At 44.4% G+C, this 21046-nt stretch overlaps 1 long non-coding RNA gene across 1 annotated transcript in view; it reads left to right on the forward strand.

Moving 5' to 3' along the window:
• The first annotated feature begins 1626 nt into the window (after positions 1-1626).
• Positions 1627-21046, forward strand: part of LOC141729319 (uncharacterized) — a 28015-nt gene continuing 8595 nt past the window's right edge. The window contains exon 1 of the long non-coding RNA XR_012580672.1: positions 1627-3023. This is a non-coding gene — a long non-coding RNA (uncharacterized LOC141729319). The remainder of the gene's footprint in view (positions 3024-21046) is intronic.

Below are 21046 nucleotides of genomic sequence, written 5' to 3' on the forward strand. Positions count from 1 at the left end.
CTATTTTTTAAAGATTGCCCCTTGATCATCATATTTTACCAGGTTAAAAATAGGAATGATGTTCATTGCATTGGGAAATATGCTTGCAATACACTTGTGTTGCTTTCAGAAAGACTGAGCTCTTAATTACCTATAAAAAACTTCTGCCTCATACCCTCAGACACTATGAATATAACCCCTAATTAACCATTTAATTCCTCTAAATTAAAGAAATATCATTTAGAATATTAGCATGAAGACATTTGGGTCATTAACACCAGCTTTATCTTCTGCATCAAAAATGAGAAAAATATTTTATTCTTTCCTTGAGCTGGGGTGTCAGGTTTTATTTTCCTGGATGAGCAAAGGAGAGCTTGGTTCTTAACTCTTAATTCTGTATTTCTGATCAAAAAAGAAAACACCCTGCATTCATTTTTCCTCTTGTTGTCACAGGCTGCCTGGCTGTTCAGTTCAGGAGAAGGAAGTTAAGTTATTGCCCCCTTGACAGACATCTCTGTCAACTCTTCAGGATGTCAATGCTGGTTTGTTTGGTGGGAAAACACCAAAAGTCAACACCAGGAGGGACTGGAAATAGCACTCAGATGGTCAGGGGGCACACAGTGGGTCGGGTGGAGGCCCATGAGAGAGCTGAGCACAGTAAGGAACCATTTAATGGAACCATTTAATGACTGAGTGACCCCTGCTCCTCTTGGGCTACCAGGATCCCCCTGGAGCCCTTGCCCACCAGCCAGTAGTGAACACATCTGTTCTTGGTAGAGATTTTTCTGTTGACTTCTCCCAGGCCCATGTGTGAAACCCCTGCTTTGAGGTTGAGGGTAATTACTGCTGCACAGCACAGACATGTGGGGCTGATTAGTTCCAGGCCAGATAGGGAGAGGGTGCTGATGGTTCCTAGGTAGGAATGGAAACAGGACAGATGCTTTGCTCCTGGCAAGAGTGTGTTTAGGTTTAGACTCATTCCGGAGGAAGATTTGGGTTCCCAAAGAAGAACAGAGGTAAAGTTAGGTCTTGCAGACAAAACTGTAACATGAATCTGCTGCTGCCTAACCCCCAGAGTGTCTGGGTTCAAAATCTGTTTAAGCATCTGTAGCAGCACTTCTGTGTGCCCAGGGCTGCCCTGCCTTATTGTCATCTGGGGACTTCACTTGAAAGTGCTTTGAGCACCACTCAAAAATGCTCCTGAGGTGTGCAGGTGCCTGTTTCAGCTGCCTGAAGAGAGGCAAAGGCCATGTTGGTCATATCCAAGGAGAAGTGGCATCCACAAAGGTTTTTTGAGGACTGTGGCTCTGAGCTGAGGTAACCAAGTTCTGCCTCTCTCCTGCTTTTGTGCCTGAGGCTGATCTGGGTCTCATCTTCAGCCCAGGAGTGAGGAGCAACTGTCTGTGATGGTGGCAGGTGATTGAAGAGGGACCAAGGACCACAGTTACCAAAGATATTCCTGTCACAAAGAATTGGAAAATTTTTAGTGATAAGAGGGAAGCACACTAGATTCCTTGGTGATGCTAAGTGCTAGGCTGCAGCTCTACCTGTGCATTAATGAAACATTAGTGAAGTTAAACTGAACTGAGTCTCACTGCAGAAGAGCTGGTTAACTTTTATTTTTTGTTTGTTTTGTTTTGGTTTTTTTTTTTGCCTGCTTTTTTTGTTATTACTCTCTCTTTCCTTCTTTTTGGTTCACAGAGCCGTGCTTTTATGCTTTTCCATTACACAACTTTATGCCACTACTGTGGATGAATTAATCTTCTGAGAATGGCTGTGGCTGTCCTTTACTGATGGGGGAGGAGGGCAGCAGGAATGACTTCAGTGCTTCTTTAATTACTGATCTCATTAATTACCCTCCAAACCAAGTGGGTTTTTGCTCAGGGCTGTTTCCACAAGCCAGAATGTCCTTCTGGAACTGGTTTACACCTGAAAGGGTAATTGCTTCCTGACTCTATGCTTAAATATTTCCTAAACCCAACAGCATCTCATACAGCTTCATCACACACCTCCTCCCTCTACAGCACTGGGCTTACCCCAGTTAGGAAAGTTCCTTATTTAGGCCCATCTTAAGACACCTGCCTGATAATAATCCAGACACAGCCTGTAGCAGTTTGAATTGTTTTTCCTCTGCATGCCTGATATGGTCAGGACCAGAATTTCCACCCTGTGGTTTATATCTTGAGATAAATGGGATTAGCAAAAACCACGTGGGCAGACTCAAAATGGACAATGCTGTGCCTGAGCAGCAAACTCTCAGCAAACTCTCCCCCTACAGCTCCTTCTGCTGAAATTGCAGAGTGCTGTGCCTTGGCCCACAGGATACACTGGGACAGTGCCAGAAAAGCAGTCAAAAAAGCAAAAAAACCCAACCCAACCTACCAGAAATCCGCTTTCCTCTGGAGGTCCCTGAGCAAATGTGGTTCTGGCAAGGAAGGAGGATAAAAATGATCCTCTTTGTGGGCGCACTGCACCAGCTCGGTGCTGCAGTGTTGCTGCTCTACAGGCACTTTATGAGTGATGTGACAGCTTCCCTGACTGAAGTAATTCCAAGTACTGTAACATGAAGTGTCAAGGCAGACAGTAGAAAACATTTCAATCCTTTTCATTAGAACAAAGCACTATTCTCTTGACGGCTTTCAAATGCATATTGTTTAGCTATTATGTGCTAACCTTGACTGTTATATTCCAAGCACAATAGCAGTGGGAGCTTTCTGCTTTTTTTTTGTTCATTTCTGATCATGGTAAGAGGATTTCTCTTTTTTGCAGGGTCAGTAAAATATTCAGTTATAAAGGGGAAAAAAAAGTAAAAAGAAATATTTATGTTGCAGAAGGAACTTTGAGGTCTCTTCTTGTGTTTCAGTTTTCAGGTGGGTCAGATGGGTCCCAGTATGGATTTTTACCCCAGAGTGGTTTGTACTTCTCTTGACAGAAATCAAAGACTGAAAGTGCATCCTACCTAGACTGCTCAAGTGACAAGTGACAGGCTGATGCTAAAGTGACTGCAGTGTCAGCTGCTGAGAGCCTCGGGCAATGTGCAGCAGGTAAACGGTTAATTAAAATGATTCTTCAAGGATACCTTTAAGGGAACATGGAGCCTTTCCAAATCTCCACAGGGAGTTATTGATGGAAATCGCTGCTCCATTTTTTTCTCTCAGGGATACACGCAGGGTGGGTTACCTTAACAGCTTCTGACATTTCATCCGCCTGACCATGAGGCTGCTGAGATTGGAAGATTAAATTGCTCCTGAAAGAATGAGATGTGACACAGGTGAAAGCCAAACATAAAGATACCAAAATGTGTAAGCAACACATGAAAACCCCTGATAAAGCCTGAGATCCTTTTTAGGGCCAGGTGGGCCATGAATGCTGGAGAACAGAAGTTCTCCTTGTTCTCTCAAAGGGCTTTGTAGCCTCTGCTTGCCCAAGGGCCGGATTGATTTTTTTGTCCCATTCTCTGGAGTTAACCTTTTCCAGTTTCCACAATCTCAGCTATTCCTCATACTTTTTTCTCTTATCTCATTCTTTATTTTTTAACAACCTCTTACCAAAATTCTTCTCAAAGTAAAGCATTTCCCATCCACATTCAAATCCTTCTTCCTGACCTCTTTATCTCTTCCCATCTATTCCTACCTTCTCCCTTGCACCAACTCCCACTCTCATTTTTTCCTACCCCAAACTGGAACTCTAAAATTACACTCTCCTGCTGCCATCCCTTCCTCTCCAGAGGATTCAGCTCTTCCCTTTCCGCTGTTTGATTTTTCCTCCTTCCTCAGTGCCAAGGCCTGACAGAGGAGTCCCTGATTATATGTCTTCATTGTAATTAAATTGGGCCAGAGCCCATTTGCTGGCACTAGGAGCAAGTGGCACAGCCTGGCTCACATCCATACAGCTAAACTCTCTTCCTCCCATAACAGGATGGCTTTATCCTTTCTGCCTATTGGGAACAGCCCTTGGCAAGTGCTGCTCTCTGAACCCTGCCCAGACACAGTCTCTCAGAGCACTCCCTAGGACAAGCCAAAGCTGTGCCAGGGAGCATGCTAATAATTAAACATTATAGACTGTGCTACAGGCCTTGGTGCTGTTTAATTTACTTATAAAAGTACAGCTGAGAGAGTGGGAGAGGCAGTGTCCTTGCCTTCAGCCCAGGTATCCATCCTGGTTTGGCCCCTGTGAGGACAGTGGTTCCTGAAGATTGAGCAAGAGCCTCTGGAAGCAGAATACTTTTCCAAACATAAACTTGGCTAAAGGTGTGCAAAGTTTTTTAATCTAGTGGAGGTGTGGGAAGCATGTCCTTGGTTAAACTTCTGTCCTCCAGCCACCACTGCTTGGTCCCTGCCCCCAGATATAATCATCCAGCCAAGGAATTCCTTGTGTTTTTCTTAGTATGAGTTAAAACCTAGTTTTTTCTGCTCTGCCCCTGAGGTGGGGAGAGTAAAATTCAGCTAAAGGGGACACCCATGTGGGAAATTCTAACTCCTTTAGTTAACATTTAGCAAAATTTGTATCAGCTGAAAGCAGGTTCTTATTGTGTGTAGGTAGTGTAAAGTGTTTTTGTAGTGAGTGGTAACAGCTTTGTCTGCCACAGGTGAGTGTGGTATGGACACAGGGAGGGTGCTGCTGGCACAACCCCTCTGACAAATCACATTTACCTGAGACCAAACACATGCCAAATCAAAAGGAAGGTCCTAAGCTCTCAGGATAAGTTTGGGAATAATGTTCTGAACAGGGTTAGGGTGAAATTGTGCCAAGGTAGAGATAGTGTTGGTCCACTAGCTGCAAATCTGATTTTGCTCTGACCCAGGGGTAAATGCCATGTAGAAATCCTCTGTAACCAAATTGTCACCCCTCATGTTTTTATACCCTGAAAGGGTTTGAGATCATTAGCACATTCACATCCAGGTGTGTTACACACCTGGTGCCTGTATATATGTGTGTATATTTATAGCCAGCCAAAATCTAACACTACATATTGAAATGGTCAAAGTAGAGAGGTGGGTTATTGCTGTTTCCATGGCTTTGAAAGTCTCATAAGCAGCCAGGAATAAAAACAATAAATAATTACTGTGTTACTGAATGCTAATGTTATTTCTGAAATAGCCATGTATATTTTCTGAAGGTTTTGCTTGTCTTTTAAGCCTGAAATAACAGGCAAGCAACATCTGTAAGCCACTTTTTTCCTTTTTTCAAACATATATATATTTGTAGATTGGATCACTGATGGGTTCTCTGCATTAACAATGAATAAAAGGCTTGAAAGCAGCTTTTCAGTCAGTGAGTGCTGCCTGGAATTTGTCTTGGACTGTGATTTCAGGTTTGGCCCAGCAGACAGAAATATGTTCATCATCTCATTGTTCATGGAACCACCTCCTTGTGTACAGCATGAGTGAGGATGACTGAAACTCAGGGGTTGCCAAAGTATGCCATTGTGTCCTGGTTTTTCCTTGTTTCTTTTCCCCAGGCTGCCACCCTGTCAGTGTGTCCTTTCCCAGTGCAATGGGGGCTGTGTGGGAGGCTGGAGCTGGGTTCTCAGCCCTGTGTCTGGTTGTGTGGTCTGAGGCCGAACATCTACCTCCTGCAATGCAGCCATGTGCCAGGCTGCGCACCTTGCTCATCCTTTCTAGTTCGGTGATGTTGCTTCCTACAATTATTTTTGTTTTTTTACTCCCTCCTACTGTCTTTGTTTGAAGCTGAAACAGATGTTCACACTACATGCATATTATCACACAGTAAGTCCATCCAAGGCAATGGAAAAAATGCTGGTGGGACTGTCTTGTGTTAGAGAATCAGTAACAGTGACTTTGTGTGCTCTGTGGGAACTGACAGGACTCTCTTGCTGAGCAGAATGGCAGCAGAAGACCATTAGTGCACAGATAAAGGAATTGTGTTATCTCCTGGTGTTGTTCAAGTTGTTGGGTATTTCCCTTTGACTCCAGCAGAGATGGAGCTGAGCTGAGACACTTTGCCTTTTTATGGACACATTTTTCTTTTCAACTCAGAGATAAAGATTTTTGGAGGAGCAAGGCAGTGACTATCAAGACAGAAGATGGCTGTGAAAGCAGCAATTGCCTTGGCAGATCTGAGTGCTGTGGAACCCAAACAGAAATGCTTGAACAGGAGGGGAGAGATCTCAAAGCTGGGACCTCCTAGGAGAGAAATAATGCAGAGCAAGTGAGGGGAAACACAGAGCAGCAGAGCAGAGGTGAGGGGTGAGAAAGCCTGGCAGGCCATGGGGCTCAGCACATGCCCCTAAATCTCAGACCTTTGGTCTCCCCTTGGTAGGGCACTTGGGTGGGTCAGCAGGCTCGTGGAAGAATGGTTATCAAAATCCTCTCTGAAAGAGGGATAAAACAGAAGCTAAAACACAGTCTATAATTAAAAACAGTCAACGTGGAATCTTGCCCAAATCGATCTAATGTCTTCTGCTGATTTGTCACCCTTCACACCTTTCTAAGCTGCCCATGTGAGCACTGCAAGGCTGCAATTTGCTTCTGAGAGAAGCTGTTTTCTGCAAATTCAGAGCTTCTCTGGGCTTTGTGACTTTGCAGTTTTTGGCAGAATCCATCCCATTTTCTTTCTCCTCCTGCCCTGTGTGGGCGGAAGCCCTGTGGGGAGGGGAGCCAGGTAAACAGAGCTGAGCAGGAGAGGTTCAGGGAGGTTTTCCACTGGGGAAATGGAGATCTTGTGTTGGGAGCCAAGTGTCCTCAGCTGGACCCATTCCAGCTCCTTCTGCACTCAGGGAGGATTTAAACCTTTCCAATAGAAGCCAGTGGTAATAGCTGGGAGAGATCTTGGATTTCTGTGGATTTTGGCTCAGACCAGACTTCTTTCCACTTCCCAAGGAAAGTGCACTGATAGCCTGATTTATGCACCCACCTTTTGCTAGGACTTAATGAACAATTTTATGACACACAGCTTTTCCAGCAGTGTGTACTGGCCTCACTGCACAGCAATAATTGCACAGCAGATGTGCATGGCCATGGGACATCCAGCTGATGACAAAAGGTGTGGTGACAGGAGTGACTCTGCATTTCTCTCTCTTCTTCCCAGATTCTCCCAGGCAGGAAACACTGCCAGTGACAGGGTAAAAGTTCGTGTAGCTCTTCTGTGAATTGAACCTTCTTTCTGACTGTGTTCTTACATTTCAGGGAAGTAAATCAGCCCATGAGGGGCATTGCAGCTGGCACAAGGCTGTGGCTCTGGGGAAATTGTATCCTTGGGAAGCTCACTCATTTTGCTTGCTGTTGAGTCAGCCCACCATGTCTCAAGTGTCTGTGTTGACTGCAAAACCTCTGTCCAACACTCCAACAGGGCAAGTAAAAAGAAGCTGCAGAATTTTCTGGCTTTATTTCAGCAGTTTAAGATGGTACTTAACCTCTCTAGCATCCTTCTGTGAGCTTTGCTTGTGTGGGTGTTGGGGAACCTGCTTTCTACTGTGTCCTGCCTTTTGCCTGTGTTTTTTACCTAAATTTGAGAAAGTTGCTATTTGCCCAGGAGGATCTGGAAATCCTGGCACACTGAGCACTCAGTACCTGTCTTTGCTGGTCACCCTGGGGTACTGAAGGCTTCAGCCCTCCTCTCAGTGCTAAGGAGACAGGGCCTATGAGGTCTCAGAAGTAATTTGTGAATGGTTCTGCTTAACGGATAGGGATGTTGTGCAGGAAATGCCTCAGTTATGCTGGAGAACACTTTACCTTGGATATCCCCAACCAGCCAGCCCCATCCAATCAAGAGGAATTCCCCTCTGGTTTTTTAATTAACCATGTTCCATATCTGGTGTTTCCTTTTTTAGAGAATGTGAAGAAGGCACAAACCTAAATTTTCTGAACCTATTTCTCTGTGCAGGCTCAGCAGCAGAATGCTACACTTGGATTTGAAATAGATACTTGGATTCTCTGAAGGGAGATAGCTGATTTTCCCTCATTTACTATAGATCCTTGTTTTTTTCAGAAAACATGAGATTCACATCTGTCCTGGTTTAGGGCAAATTTGGTAGAGAATCTTCAAAGGGGGAGATTCAGTAAGCAAACCCACACAGCTCCTCCTCCCAGCAATTTAGGGAAGAATTCCTCGGAGAGAAGTGGAAAGAACCTGTTTATTTAACAGGCACAGCACCCCCAGCACACAAAATGAACAATACTGGGTGACACCATTCTGACAAAGATGACAAATTCAGAAAGTCTCTCTGGGGGTGCTCGCTCTGTTCTCAGTCCCTCCGGCGCTGGGGCAGCTGCTGCCCAGAGTAGGCCCTGCTGGGCCCCAAGGTGCAAACTCTCGGGGTTTGCCAGGGCCCAGCCCGGAGCAGGCTCGAGTTGGTTCAAAAAAGGAAAGGGGAAACAGTCCAGGAAGAAATTTGGACTGTTTAGCTAAACTACATAATGAGCAGAAGCAAGAGCAAGCAGAAGCAAAGCAGAAGCAAGAGTAAGAGAGCAAAAGCGAAAAGCAAAAGCAAATAAAGCAAAAGCAGCAAAAGCAACTGCCCTGACTCTGTGTCCCACCAGGCTGATAAGAAAACTTCCACTCTTCAGAACCACTCTTTAAGGCACAGAACATAATATCCAGCATAAACAGAATACATGAATGGGGTTACAAGCATCATAACGTCACCCTAGGACAACCACACCAAAAGGTGTGTCCCACCACACCAAAAGGATCCTCAAGCATGTACCTGTCATGGAAGCCACTGCAGACGGAAAAATGGGAGTGCTGGAAAGGAGAGGGATAATTCTGGGAGCATATTCCTAGGGATGCTGGAAGGAGGGAACTGAGCGCACTGAGGTGACAGAACAGCTCATTGTCCTGGCGGTGAGGGACAGCCTCTCCCTGAGGGAGGACAGCTGGGGATGGGGGTGACCCCAGCCTGGGCAGGGAGGGGTGCAGCCCTGCAGGGTCTGAGCTCTGGGTCCCTCAGCATCGCGGGGAAGGCAGGAGCTGCACCAGACCCACACAAAGGGTGCAGGCAGGAGGAAATGGATCCATGAGTCAGAGCTGGACACAAGGCTCCAACATGGATCCAGAGTCCATTCAAGATGTGTTGGGATCTCTCGCTGGTCAGAGTGACACTGAGAAAAATTGGAAAGTCTCTTTTCCCAGCCTGGCACTTGAAGAAGGAGTCAGAGCTCTTCATTTCTCAGTCTCAAGGTTGTTTATTGTTCCTTATCTATAAAAAATTTTCTCCTACCCTGCTGAGGTCCGTCCAGCAGGACAGTTCCAGGCACTCTGCCTGCCCCAGGGTGGTGTTATGTCTTTATAACAAAAACTACGTGTACAATGTTTACAATTACTTGCCAATACCCATCACCTATGTTAGACAGTGAGCTTCTACTCTAAACCAATCTAAAAGTGCCAACATCACAGCAGAAGATGGAGGCCAAGAAGAAGAAGGAGAAAGGCTTGACATGCCCAGATCCCTCCCTCTTGCCTCCTGGACCCCCATACCAAAAACCCCAAAATCTACTTTTCCACTCCGTGATAACTTCACTATTATTCTACTTAAACTGTTGTGGCTTGCTGATCTTCATATAAGGTTGGTAACTTGCTCCATGGGTCATAATCAAACCCACAGGTGTTTTGGGCTCCATGCCAGAGCTTCTGAGCCCCCTGGCAGGCGTCTTGGCCATCCTGGACAGCCAGAGGTATGTTCTGGGTTCCAACAAAGATGGGACTGGAGACATGCAGCAGGGTGGTGCAATGCCTATACAAGCCAATGATTTGTACTCACTTATTTTCTAACCAGAATGCCCTATGATTTTAATCTCTCCAGGGTACTCCTGAATCTCACTTTTTTTTGGATGCTGTATGACAGGAAAACAATGAGGACAACAGCATGGGGTCTTGCCTAATATTCCCTTCTGATTAAAAGAGAGATTGAAATTTTGAAATGGAATTTCACAAAGCTTTTCAATCTGTGTGTCCTCATTTAAAATAATTGATAACCATGCTGGAATTAGTAGGTTATGCATTTTATTCAGTGCACTACACAGATCTTTGGGACAAACAGTTATACAGTCTTTTTCAGATAAATGGTATTATTAGAACAAATTTTTTATCCAGGCAGAGATGATCTCTTTCAAGTATTATCCAATACTTTTAAGATAAAAGTTGATATTCTTGTTATGATATATATTTTCATAAAAACAGATTTATCCAGCAATAACAGACCAGCCTGTGTTGAGCTGTCTTAAGGACTGAAGCACGTGCATTTTTTTTTATTACAGTGTCCTTTTTATGATCAATTTTCATATTTATTTTGGTCTGGTGCTTAGGGGAGCAAAATTCACCATTAGCAATTTAGAGATACTACTGAATATAGCAGGATGAGAAATAAAAATCAACTATTCACGAAGCTCAGCACATTTCCATAGTCACAGGTAGCATTCCTCCTTTTGCAAAACACTAAAAAGGCCAGGTTTGCAAGAGAAAGGCATAGTTATTACTGCTTATTCTCATGTTATCTCTGTTCCACACCACTAATCATGTTTGATTTATCATCCAAATTTTCTGTTATTAATGGAGAATAAAATTCAAGGCTTAATTTCAGAAGAAAACCCTCTGCTCTTAGCACAGCCATTAGATTGTCCCTCTAATTGTCTTGTTCACCTTTCCCCTTTGCATGGTAAATCACTTCTTCTAGGCTAGCATTTTCTCCATAAATATTTGAATTTTTTGGTTTTTAAATGGACAAAATTACCTAAAAAAGGACTCAGTGCCAGCTCTCTAGCTTGTGTAAGAGCAAGGAGAATGCCTGCCTCCTGAAGCTGGCACCTGGGAGGGAGGGAGTCCCCTTGGTGCAAAGCAAGTAATGAAGTTGCTCTGCGAAGCAAAAATCATCTGAGAGCAGAAAGTAGGGCAATCTTTTGAATATGAAGTTGTGAGCCTCCAAGGAGAACCTGTGAGTTAATTATTGTTAGGTTTTCAGTCTCTGGGGCCTCTTGACCGTGTCTTCCTTGCCTTCTTCCTTGACCTGCCAGGGCCTGCCCACATGGAATTCTCTGTCCTGCAGGTCCCTCAGCTTCTCACTGCAACTGTTCACCTGCACATTTTCACCTGCCTGCCCTCAGCTTGGCAGGGATGAGCAGGCTTGTGATATGGCTTACACTAAATTAACTTGCTTGCTCCCTGCTCCCTTGGCTCTCCCATTAGAAGGCAGCGTAGACATCCCCCAGAGATGAGAGAGAGAGAGCTCTGGAAGACATCTTTGGAAACATGAGCTTAAAAAACAGACTGGATTTTAGAATAAGAGTTTAAGATGTTTAAGTGATCAACTCCTCTCCAGTGATATGCAGATTCCCTGGCTGGTTAAGAGTTTCAGGTATGTGAAATCAGGGCACCTAACCAGTGACTGGTGCAGTGCAGAAAAAATGCTATACAGGGAATAAAGAGATTAGATGTAATATATGGAAATTAGACAGCTTTGACATGTCTTTAGGCACCTGACATGGCAGCAGTCAACTCTCTAATGACCCAAAATTTTGGCTCCACAAGTAAGTACATAGGGAAGCTGAGAGTTGGGCTCTCCTTTTAGAAGAAAAATGATATATATACTGTGACTCAACTGTATTTATATATATAAAATCAAGAGAAATTTTCCATCTGCTTTTAGTTTTGCATACAGAGCAACTTCAAAGGCTTCCTCACTGTTTATTTTTGTGAATGAACATGTAAAAACATATATACAACTGCACAAATACACAATCTTGAACAGAGGAGGGGCGTATGCACATACACAGTTTGGTGGTGGATCCAAAACTGTGTTTTTGTGCAGCAAGCAAGCCCCATATTTCAGCCTTGACAAAGGGCACAGTCCCTCAGACAGCACCATTGTGCTAAGAAATTATATTGTTGAATAATGTGGGAAACTTCCCGTGTTGGAAGGATGGGACAGGTCCCCCTCCTGATGAGTCTCAGAGGTGAAAATGAGCTCTGGCCCCACAGGGGCAGCAGCCACCACCCTGCAAACCCCCCTGGGAGTCCTGCACACACTGCACGTTGCCTGTTTGGGTCTGCCAGCAGCAGCTTTCTGATTCCAAGCACCACATCACTGCCTGGCACACATATTTCCCTTGGATGAACCAGTCAGTGCCTTGGTGAGTGTTTGAAAAAGCTGTGCAAAGCCTGGCTGAACACAGAAACTTCTGCACCTTGTCTGTCTCGTGTGCAGGATGAGCCACAGCAAATCCCAAGTCATCTCGTTGCACTTGGAGGAGTGACAACTCTCTGGCACATGGAAAGGGGCCAGCTACCAGACCAGCTCAGTTTTCCTTGTTTAATCTCTTAAGCACATTTTCAGGCTTAACTGCTTGAGTGGCAGAACCCCCATCAGCAATTTAAAAAAGCAATTATTTTGAATCTCTTCAGAAAATATTTTTATCTGCCTGATTCTGCTCAGTAGCTGCATATTAGAAATGGTATGAATCACTCCAAAATATTAATTGATAAGATTCAAGACCTTAAAAACATTATTAAGAGCAGGGTGTAAGGCATGCACAGTTCTGTTCTGGCCAGGGGGGACACAGCATTTTAATGAAAGAGTGTTAATTATCACAAAGATGAGAGAAAAATCTTTAGTTGAAAAGTTCCTTATATGATTGGTAGTGCTTTATGCCCTCCACTTTACACAAAAAGACATGTGAGGCGAGTTATAACTCTGCAAATCCCTACTGAAAAAGTCACTTTTCCAGAAAAGTATTTTTTTCGTACCACTGTGCTCTTCTGAGCCACCATAGCAAAGACATGAGTGGCAGCTCTGTTCCTTCTGATCTTCCTGCTCCTAACAGTGCAGTTTCTGTAAGAGCCATCTATTGTCTGCAGTTATTGAATGACATTTAGGAAAATTTCCATTTGTGTTTTCCTGTGCATGCAGCGAGTCTTCCAACATCCTCCACTGGTTATCATGGAGTCAGAGATAAAAGAGACCCACTGGCTCGCTTAATTTGCTGTGCCTGCCTTTCTCCTTCTCAAGCTTGTCCTCTTTTTCCGAAGTGTTTACCTGATTAGCACATCCAGTCACTGATGTGTGCACAGGGCTCAGTCCAGGTTTCGAATGTTCCCTGAACCTTTCCCTCCAGATCAAAGCTCCCACGTCCTCCCTTGCCAGATCAGCCTCCTGCTGAAGCCAGTGTGACTTTGGCTGTTAACTTTGGCCCACGAGCACATTCCTGGAGTGCAGAATTAGGTGAGGGCTTGAGCATTTTGCTGCACCAGGACCTTTGCTGGAAGCAGAATCCGAGCCTCCATGTTTTCACATTATCAGTCATTTGTGAATTCCTTATAATTTTTTTAATGACTTTTGCAGTGAGCAGTCAGATGCTATTAAAGTTTTACTGAATTAAATTGGAGAAACTAATTTTGCTCTTAGTATTTTATTTCAGTGTGTAACTTGATTTTTAAGGAGCGCTTTGTATTGCGTGGCCGTTTGCGTTTGCTTTATAAGCAGAACATAAAGGTTTCCCTGGAGTCATGGAAAAATTGCCTTCCACGTCCCCTATCTAATTAACACCATGTATGTTGCCTAACTCCTTATAATTCACTCCTGAGCACAGTATATAGAATATGATTGGAAAAATAATTTGGAGCAATGAGGAAAAAAATGCCTTTTGTAATATATGTGATATGGCCAAATGCACTTCCAATCAAATTATATTAAGAAAAAGAAAGGACAGCACACTGAGATATCTGATGTTGAAAAGAAACACCAAAGGCTTAATTAAAAAGTGTGCCTATGTTGTTAAAGGGCACTGTGTTTAAAGCATAGTAATGAAACCCTGCTTGCTGAATAGCTCGGTGACCTGTGTGTGTCTGGGCTGGGGCTGCTCAGCTCCCTGGTGAGAGCTCTGATCCTCCACCTGTGGGTCACAGAGGAGCTGCTGAGCCCCCAGAGTGTTCTGGTGGGTCACAGGTTTCCAGGGGGGAGAGCAGTCAGCCAGGGCACAGTTAATTGCAGGGCTGGGGTCTGTGCTGAGGACACAGCAGATGAGCCTCTGCAGTCAAGTAAATCCAAGTATTGCCCTGCAGCTGAGGGGGGGGGGGTGTAAGACTTTAAACCATCCTTTAAACCATCCTACCCAGATTGTAAGCGCTGTCTGACCAGGCTCTGGGGGTTTTTCATTCTTTTTTTATTTTTTTTTTCTCCCTGTGGAGCCTGAAAAGCTAATATGATTTGGAGAGAGAGCAAGTGTCAGTGGACTCAATTCTTGCTGGTGCATCAGCAGTGGAACCAAATTCCAAATGAAGGACTTAACCCCTTCCCCTCCACAGATTTATTGAGGTTAATCAGACCTTGCATGCATAAGCCAGGACACTGCTGAAGGCAGGAGGGTGGATATGCATCCTGCATAAATCAAATGTGGAGGCAGAGCTGGGGTACATGCAAAGGGCTGAATCCATCCACAGCCATGCAGTAACAGTGCTTGTCACATCAACCAAAGGCAGCCTGTACTCATGCAGCAAATTTGGCACCTTTCCTCACAGCAGGGCTTGTTTCTGACCTGCTCCCTTCATGTGAGGTGAACATTCCCTCCTCTACCTTTCCTGTGGAGAGGGAGCTCATGTGAGACCCCACAATCCTCTTGCTTTCAGATGTTTCCCACTGCTGGGCTGTCTGCTGAGCTTGGCCCCTCTGGTTGTATCTGGGTGTTTTAAGGTCATGTTGCACTTCCTTACTAGAGGGAGGGAAGAAAAAGAAATAAATATATATTCATATTTTTTATACATTCACTCAAAAACCCCATTCCCTTCTAAAGCTTTTTAGCATATATGGTGCCATTTCCTGAAGGAGAAGCAGGGGCAGAAGAGGGTTGAGAAGAAAAGCAACTAGGAAAAAAATGCTTTATATTTTTAAAGAATTAATGTAACATAAATCCAGATTTAAGTGGTTTTTTTTTTGCCAGAAAAAGGAAAATGTCCACCCTTATTTGGTCCAGAACAGGAGATGTCCATGAGCACCAAAATGGGTAGAACTATTCCAGACTGTGAAGAAACACCAAGTCTGCTAGGCTTATAATTTCACTTGGAAAAGTGGACTTTGGAGGTGTGTGATGGATATCTCACATGGGGTAAGGAAAGAAGACACGACGTTAGACAAATTGGTAAGAGCTTTAAAAAGACAGGTGTCAAGTGCACACTTGTGTCACAGTCATAATGGTCTAAGGGATACAAATCAGGTGTTTTGGGAGGAAGCATTTTGCATCAGAAGTCACTAACCTGGCTTCAGCAAAAGACAGCTGCAACAAATGCACCCACTTTAGCCAAAATTCCTCCTCCCTGTATAAATCCAGACAGCTCCACATCGTATATTGCATGTAGGGCCTAAGATGACTTGACATTAAACTTAAAGTAGTCCTCTCCCTTTCATAAATTTTGATTTTTTTTCCCTTCAGGAGGAAAAAGTCCTGCCTCCCCTTTTGCTTTCTTATTTTCAGATGTGTAGAATTTGAGCGCTCCCTCTTCCCTTTCCAGCCCTGGCATTTTTGCTGCATGGATTTCAAGGCATCTGCATTGAGAGAGTTGGTCTCTCTGCCACTCACTTGTGAGGTGCTGGAGGACTCTGCTTTCAGCTCAGAAACGCTGCAGACACTTGACACACCAAAGGAGTCAAGTGAGCAGTATGAGATGTTTATTAATTGGGAAATGCAGATCTCATATGCTGAAATGGAGTGTAGAGAGTAATTGGTTTAGGAAGCAAATGTTTCACTGAAACACAGGCGTTGCTGCCTTTTGCTAAGGGAAGGGATCACTTGCAAACCAAATTCTTTCCTGCATTAACCCAATTGCCTAGTGCACTGGATAGATCTCTTATTAAATCAAATCTCTTACAGCTCTAAACTGCAGCTGCCAGTTCCTGAATCAAAAATATTAACTATTAAACATGTCACCTGCAAAATGGCATCAATATTCTCTTCCAAATTTATAGTGGTTGTTTACAGATCCCTGAGCTGATGAAGAAGGTACAAAAAAAGGCTACAATTTGGGATACCATAAAATGCACCAAGCACCTTCTCGGGTGAATTGAGATCTGCTTTCCTGGTCACTGCAAATGGAATTTTAGGTCTGCAAAGCTCTTCCTTCTTCCATCTGTTTTAGGGCCACTGGTATATGCTCATGCAATGTGGCATTAAAACTTTAAATAAGCTTTGCTTATGAGGATGGTAACAAATGGGCTGATAAGCAGAGCTCACTAGAAACTGAAGCTTCACAGGAAAAATCATGTAAAAGTGGGGCCAAGTTAGATTTAGAGGTTTCCCATAGAGTGGAAGTAGAAGGAAAGAGGGACTGGGATCTTGAAATATGTTCAAGATTTTCTTCTTTTTTGAGGCCCATTTATATTCTGTACTTAAGAACATCCCTTGACCCTGGTTTTCTAATCTTCTAGATCAGGTGTGTATCTTGGCCTCAGTCCTGGATTTTCCTTCCATGGAAAGAGGAGTCTGGTAAGGATGTCTGTATGTGTCCAAGCTGCTTTTTGAGACAGGGTAAGAAGTTGGGTGTTTGAAGTGTTCCCATCTCACTCTACAAACAGTCTAAATTCCTTGGGCTGCCCCAGAAAGTTTAGGGACTTTCAGGTTCCCTGTGTCCTGTAAGCCCAGTGTATCAAAGAGGCTTAGAAAGTACCCCGAGCTTCTGTGGGTGAGTTCTGTTTCCCAAAAATAACTGGGTTTTTTTTTTTTTTTTTTTTTTTTTTTACTTTTGAAAGGACCTCTCTTTTTATATTTTTATATGGAAAGGTTAAAGCCCAAATGCTTGAACTCAGGTTAGTGTGCTGGAGAGCCAGTTCCAAATATTTTAACTTGATCTCCTTTCTGGTTAAGATCCATGGACAGCTTCTGAGCTCTGCACTCTCAGCAGGAACCGCTGCTGCAGGAACAGTCAGGAGCTGGGCTCAGGCACACAGTCAGGCTGGGGCTCAGCAGAGTGTGGTTTAATTCCTTGAGCTGACATGGCTTTCCTGTGCGATTCTTGGCAGATCACCAAATCTTCATGGGCCTCACTCCCTGTCTGCACAATCACACCTCTCGGACCTGCTGCCTCGGGAGAGAGTTGGGGGGAGGCCATTTATTGTTGTGTGTTTATAAACTGGGGGCTTTCCTTTTGCACAAGGCCCCCAGACAATCTCCTAACAGCAATCCTGAGATAAAGCAGGCAGATTATCTGAAATAGTCTGGCAGATGCTGGAGAGGCTCCAGCTATGGAGTGGTGGGGAGGTACAACACAAGCTGTTAGCATGGCGTTGAAAAGACTCACTGTCCTTTTGTAGCTCACCCCTTGTGAGCAGCCCATGATTTATTTATTGAGGAGCAGTTTCTGAGTCACCTTCTTCTCCACATTATGGAAACACTGTGAAAGTGAGTCATTTTGAGGAACACAGCCTGCAGCACTCAGTTCTCACCCGGCAGCCTGGAACAGGAGGAGGAGAGCCCAGTGGGTTGGTTGGAAGGGAGAGAGAGAGTGGGAGATGCAGCTTCCTTCTCTGCAAGCCTTGTCATCTGACCTTGGGAAAGTCACGCAGGATTCAGGATTTAGACCATGAACAGAATGGTGGCCTGGCTTTGGCTTTCTCAGAAGGGTGTTTTTTTATAGAGTGACACCGTTAGAGATGTGAGACTGCCAGCTTCTGTGGTAACAGGGTCCTTTCGCAAGCCTTGGATAGGGAGAGTGATAAAAGTGGAGATGCAATAACTGACTCTGTAAGTGTAAAAGGTGACTGCAGAGACAGCTAGGGTCAGCTGTTCCCTGTTTGCAGGGGATTGGAGAAGAGTCTTGAAATTATGGCAAGGAAAAACAGAGCTTAAATGTTAGACAAAGCCTCCTCGAAGTGATGTGTGGAATGCTGAAATGGATTGTCTGGGGAGAGGGTGGACTCTCCCGCCCCGGGATTTTAACCCTGGTTAGATGCACATCTGTTTGGGATGGTTCAGGTGGAGCTGCTTCAGGCTGCATTTTTCTGGCTCTGTGCACAAAGGAGTTGACTGCTCTCCCTGAGCAGGCTGACCTTTAGTGAGATCCTCTACTGCTAACTGCCTCAGCATATCATAATGCAAGGAAGACAAATATTTAATTTGCCTAATTATTTGCTTTGCTCCTTTCTGTCCTGCTGTTCTTTGATGTCTTCCCTTCCACTACTGGCACAGCTAAGAAAGCTCGGCTCCTTCCCATCTGTGTAAAATTTGCCTCTCCATCAAACCCTCCTGTGATTGTGAAGTTTTTCCTTGCTGCCCCCCAGACCATCTCCAGCTGTGGAACTGCCTCCACCCTACAGGCATCAGGCAGCTGTTTTCAGCTGCACACATTTTCTAATTAAGGTATTCGATAAAGATTGGCCTTTAGAGTTTTCAGGCTTTCTGGATACTGCTGCCTGCTGTTTGGAAGAGGCATTAGCAGGCCTGGGACCCTGAAATCTTCCTGAAGATTTAATTTCACAAATGGGAGCTTCCTGCTAATGCGGAGCAAAGAACACAGCACCAAGATGAAATCCCTCTTCTGTAGCTGGCATTCTCTCACTATTCTCATGATGTGAGCTGGAGCAAGTGTCCCTTCTGTGTCCCCTGTGGCAGAGCTGTCCCTGCTCATTTCCAGCCCATTTATGTAGCACAGCATCCATTCAGGCAGTTCCCTTCTCCCTTCTCCCACCTCTCCTCTGAGAGGTGGCTGCACTCTGGGTTTTTCATTCTGCTCCCATGCAGCAAACTTCCCTCCTGCCACATCTAAAGTTCCCTGTCCTGCTTTGTCCATGGCAGACCCATCCCTTCCCTCTCCTTCAGCCCAAGGGGTGGGGCTGCATGTCCCAAAAGATCTGAAACACTCAGGGAGAAGTGTGAGTAACTCTGGTCTGATGATGAGTCCCCTGTGAGGATTTTGGCTTTTCCACTCTTGCCTCTGATAATGAGGTGGTACCTCCAGCCAGCCTTGTCCCTTGTGATGAGACATCACTCTCCCTTCTGCTGGCTGGCTTAGCAGGAGGAACACTGGAGCATTAGAAATCAATGAGTTGGAGCTGCTTGGAAACCACCAGTCTTTCATTACCAAAGGAGCTGAAGCCTCCTGTGCTGGAAAACATTTATCCATGGTGCCCTCTGGGGAACAAACTGCTCCCCAGGCAGGTGCTGGCAGCATCAGGTTGCTTGAAACCCCAGGAGGTGAAGGTCCCAACTGTGATGTGTCCATGCCCCTGACACAAGTTGAGACATCAATCCCAGTCTGGATTGGGTCTGTTTGTGAAGGCAGTTGATAAATTTGGGTTCAGAAAATTTCCTCACTCTGCTCTATGCACAGTCAGCTGTCACTGCCTGGGAAGACATTTTTGAGGGTCTGTGTGGCAATTCTGGGCAAGGTTGGTTGGTAGAGCAAATAAGGATCAATAAACACTGGGACAAAAGGTCCTTAGGATACCACCTTGTGAGTATTTCAGCATTTCACAGACATCTTTCAGCACAAGAGGAGAAAAGCATCCCTTTCTTAGATTTGCAGAGTGTCTGAAGGATGCTGAGTGCCCTCTGCATCAGCCACAGGCAGAGCTGGGGGCTGGAAAACCTCTTGGATGATCACAAGGACACAAAAATGTGAGCTGGCCCAGGGTGAACAATCACCACACTGCAGCTGGGGCTTTCCACCCGTCAGAGGTGTGAGTGTCTGCAGCTGTGAGACAGTGAGAGCTGCAGACTAGTTTTACACACAGGTTGATGGATTTTTGAATAGTCTCCTGAGTCCTTCCAATCCTACATTTCTAAAAAATATACCAGAGAAAAAGAAGAACCTCAGAGGGGATAAGAGAAACGCAAGCCGTCTTTGAAAAGAGACTGTGAAAAATTAGAAGTGTGGGATGGAGAAATGAAAGATAACATGCTAAGAGTAAAAAAGGAAAAAAATAGAATCCTCTGAAAAGCACCCACACCCTCTATCAAATGGAGCTGAGAAGGTAAATCAGGCTTTGCTGCTCCCCCTGCTTGTCACACAGGAGCTTCCAGTAACTCTGAAAGGTGATACATGGCACATTTATCCACTGAGCCCCTTAGAGATGCAGAGCACAAGGAAGCTGTGGGGAATGGCTGCCATAGGCATCCCCGAGCCAGAGAGCCCAGCAGGAAGGAATGGAAGTGGATAGAGCTGGCAAGACTGTCTGTGGTTATATGTGAAAGGATAAAAATAAGCTTTATAAACTTGCATGCTTCCAGGCACAGGCAACCTCAAACTCCTCAGGGCGAAGAAACTTCCCTTATAAATAAGTTATTCCATAACTGTTCGTGGCATTAGCTACTGTCAGAGACAGGATACTGGACTAGATGGGCCCCTGGCAATACCTCTGGAGAAGCTCTTTCCAAAATAAAGACCCTAAAAAAATTCCCTGTAACAAAGGAGAAATTATTGAGTTGTTTATTAAATAAATTAATTTGAATAGGGAGAACAGCAGTTCCTTTGTTCCCCGCTCAGTTTGAACTGTGGGTCTCAGAAGGGAAAATGAAACCACTGCTCTGAGAAGCAGAATAGCATCCTCAGCTCCTGCTTCTTCCAGAATAAAAGGCCTATATTTAGAGGATGCCAAGTATTAGAGATATACTGAGCTGGCAACTGGTTCTGGCAAATTTCCAAATCCATCTGATTTTCCACTTAAGTTAGACATTTCAGTAACACAAGAAGTTGCAAAGAGAGCTGAAAATAGTGCTCTGCTAACTTTGCAGCCCAACCTGCTGCAGTTAACACAGTTTGGGGAGGAAATGGGTAATAGTTTTTGTGTCAATCAATATTAAGCAGCATCTGATTTTAGTATGTGTGTGTTTTCATGCACAATTAAGTGCATCACACATTTACTGTGCATGTATAGGCTGTACACAGGGTAAGGTATACAGGCTTCTCCATCAGGTTCACTGCTTGATTAATTAAGCATTCATTCATTGTCTTTTGACATCTATCTATCTATCTATCTATCTATCTATCTATCTATCTATCTATCTATCTATCTATCTATCTATCATCTATCTATCTATATCTATCTATCTATCTATCTATCTATCTATCTATCTATCTATCTATCTATCTATCTATCTATCATCTATCTATCTATTTCTATCTATTTATC

Source organism: Zonotrichia albicollis, chromosome 6 (assembly GCF_047830755.1).
Source record: "Zonotrichia albicollis isolate bZonAlb1 chromosome 6, bZonAlb1.hap1, whole genome shotgun sequence".
NCBI classification, from domain to species: Eukaryota; Metazoa; Chordata; class Aves; order Passeriformes; family Passerellidae; genus Zonotrichia; species Zonotrichia albicollis.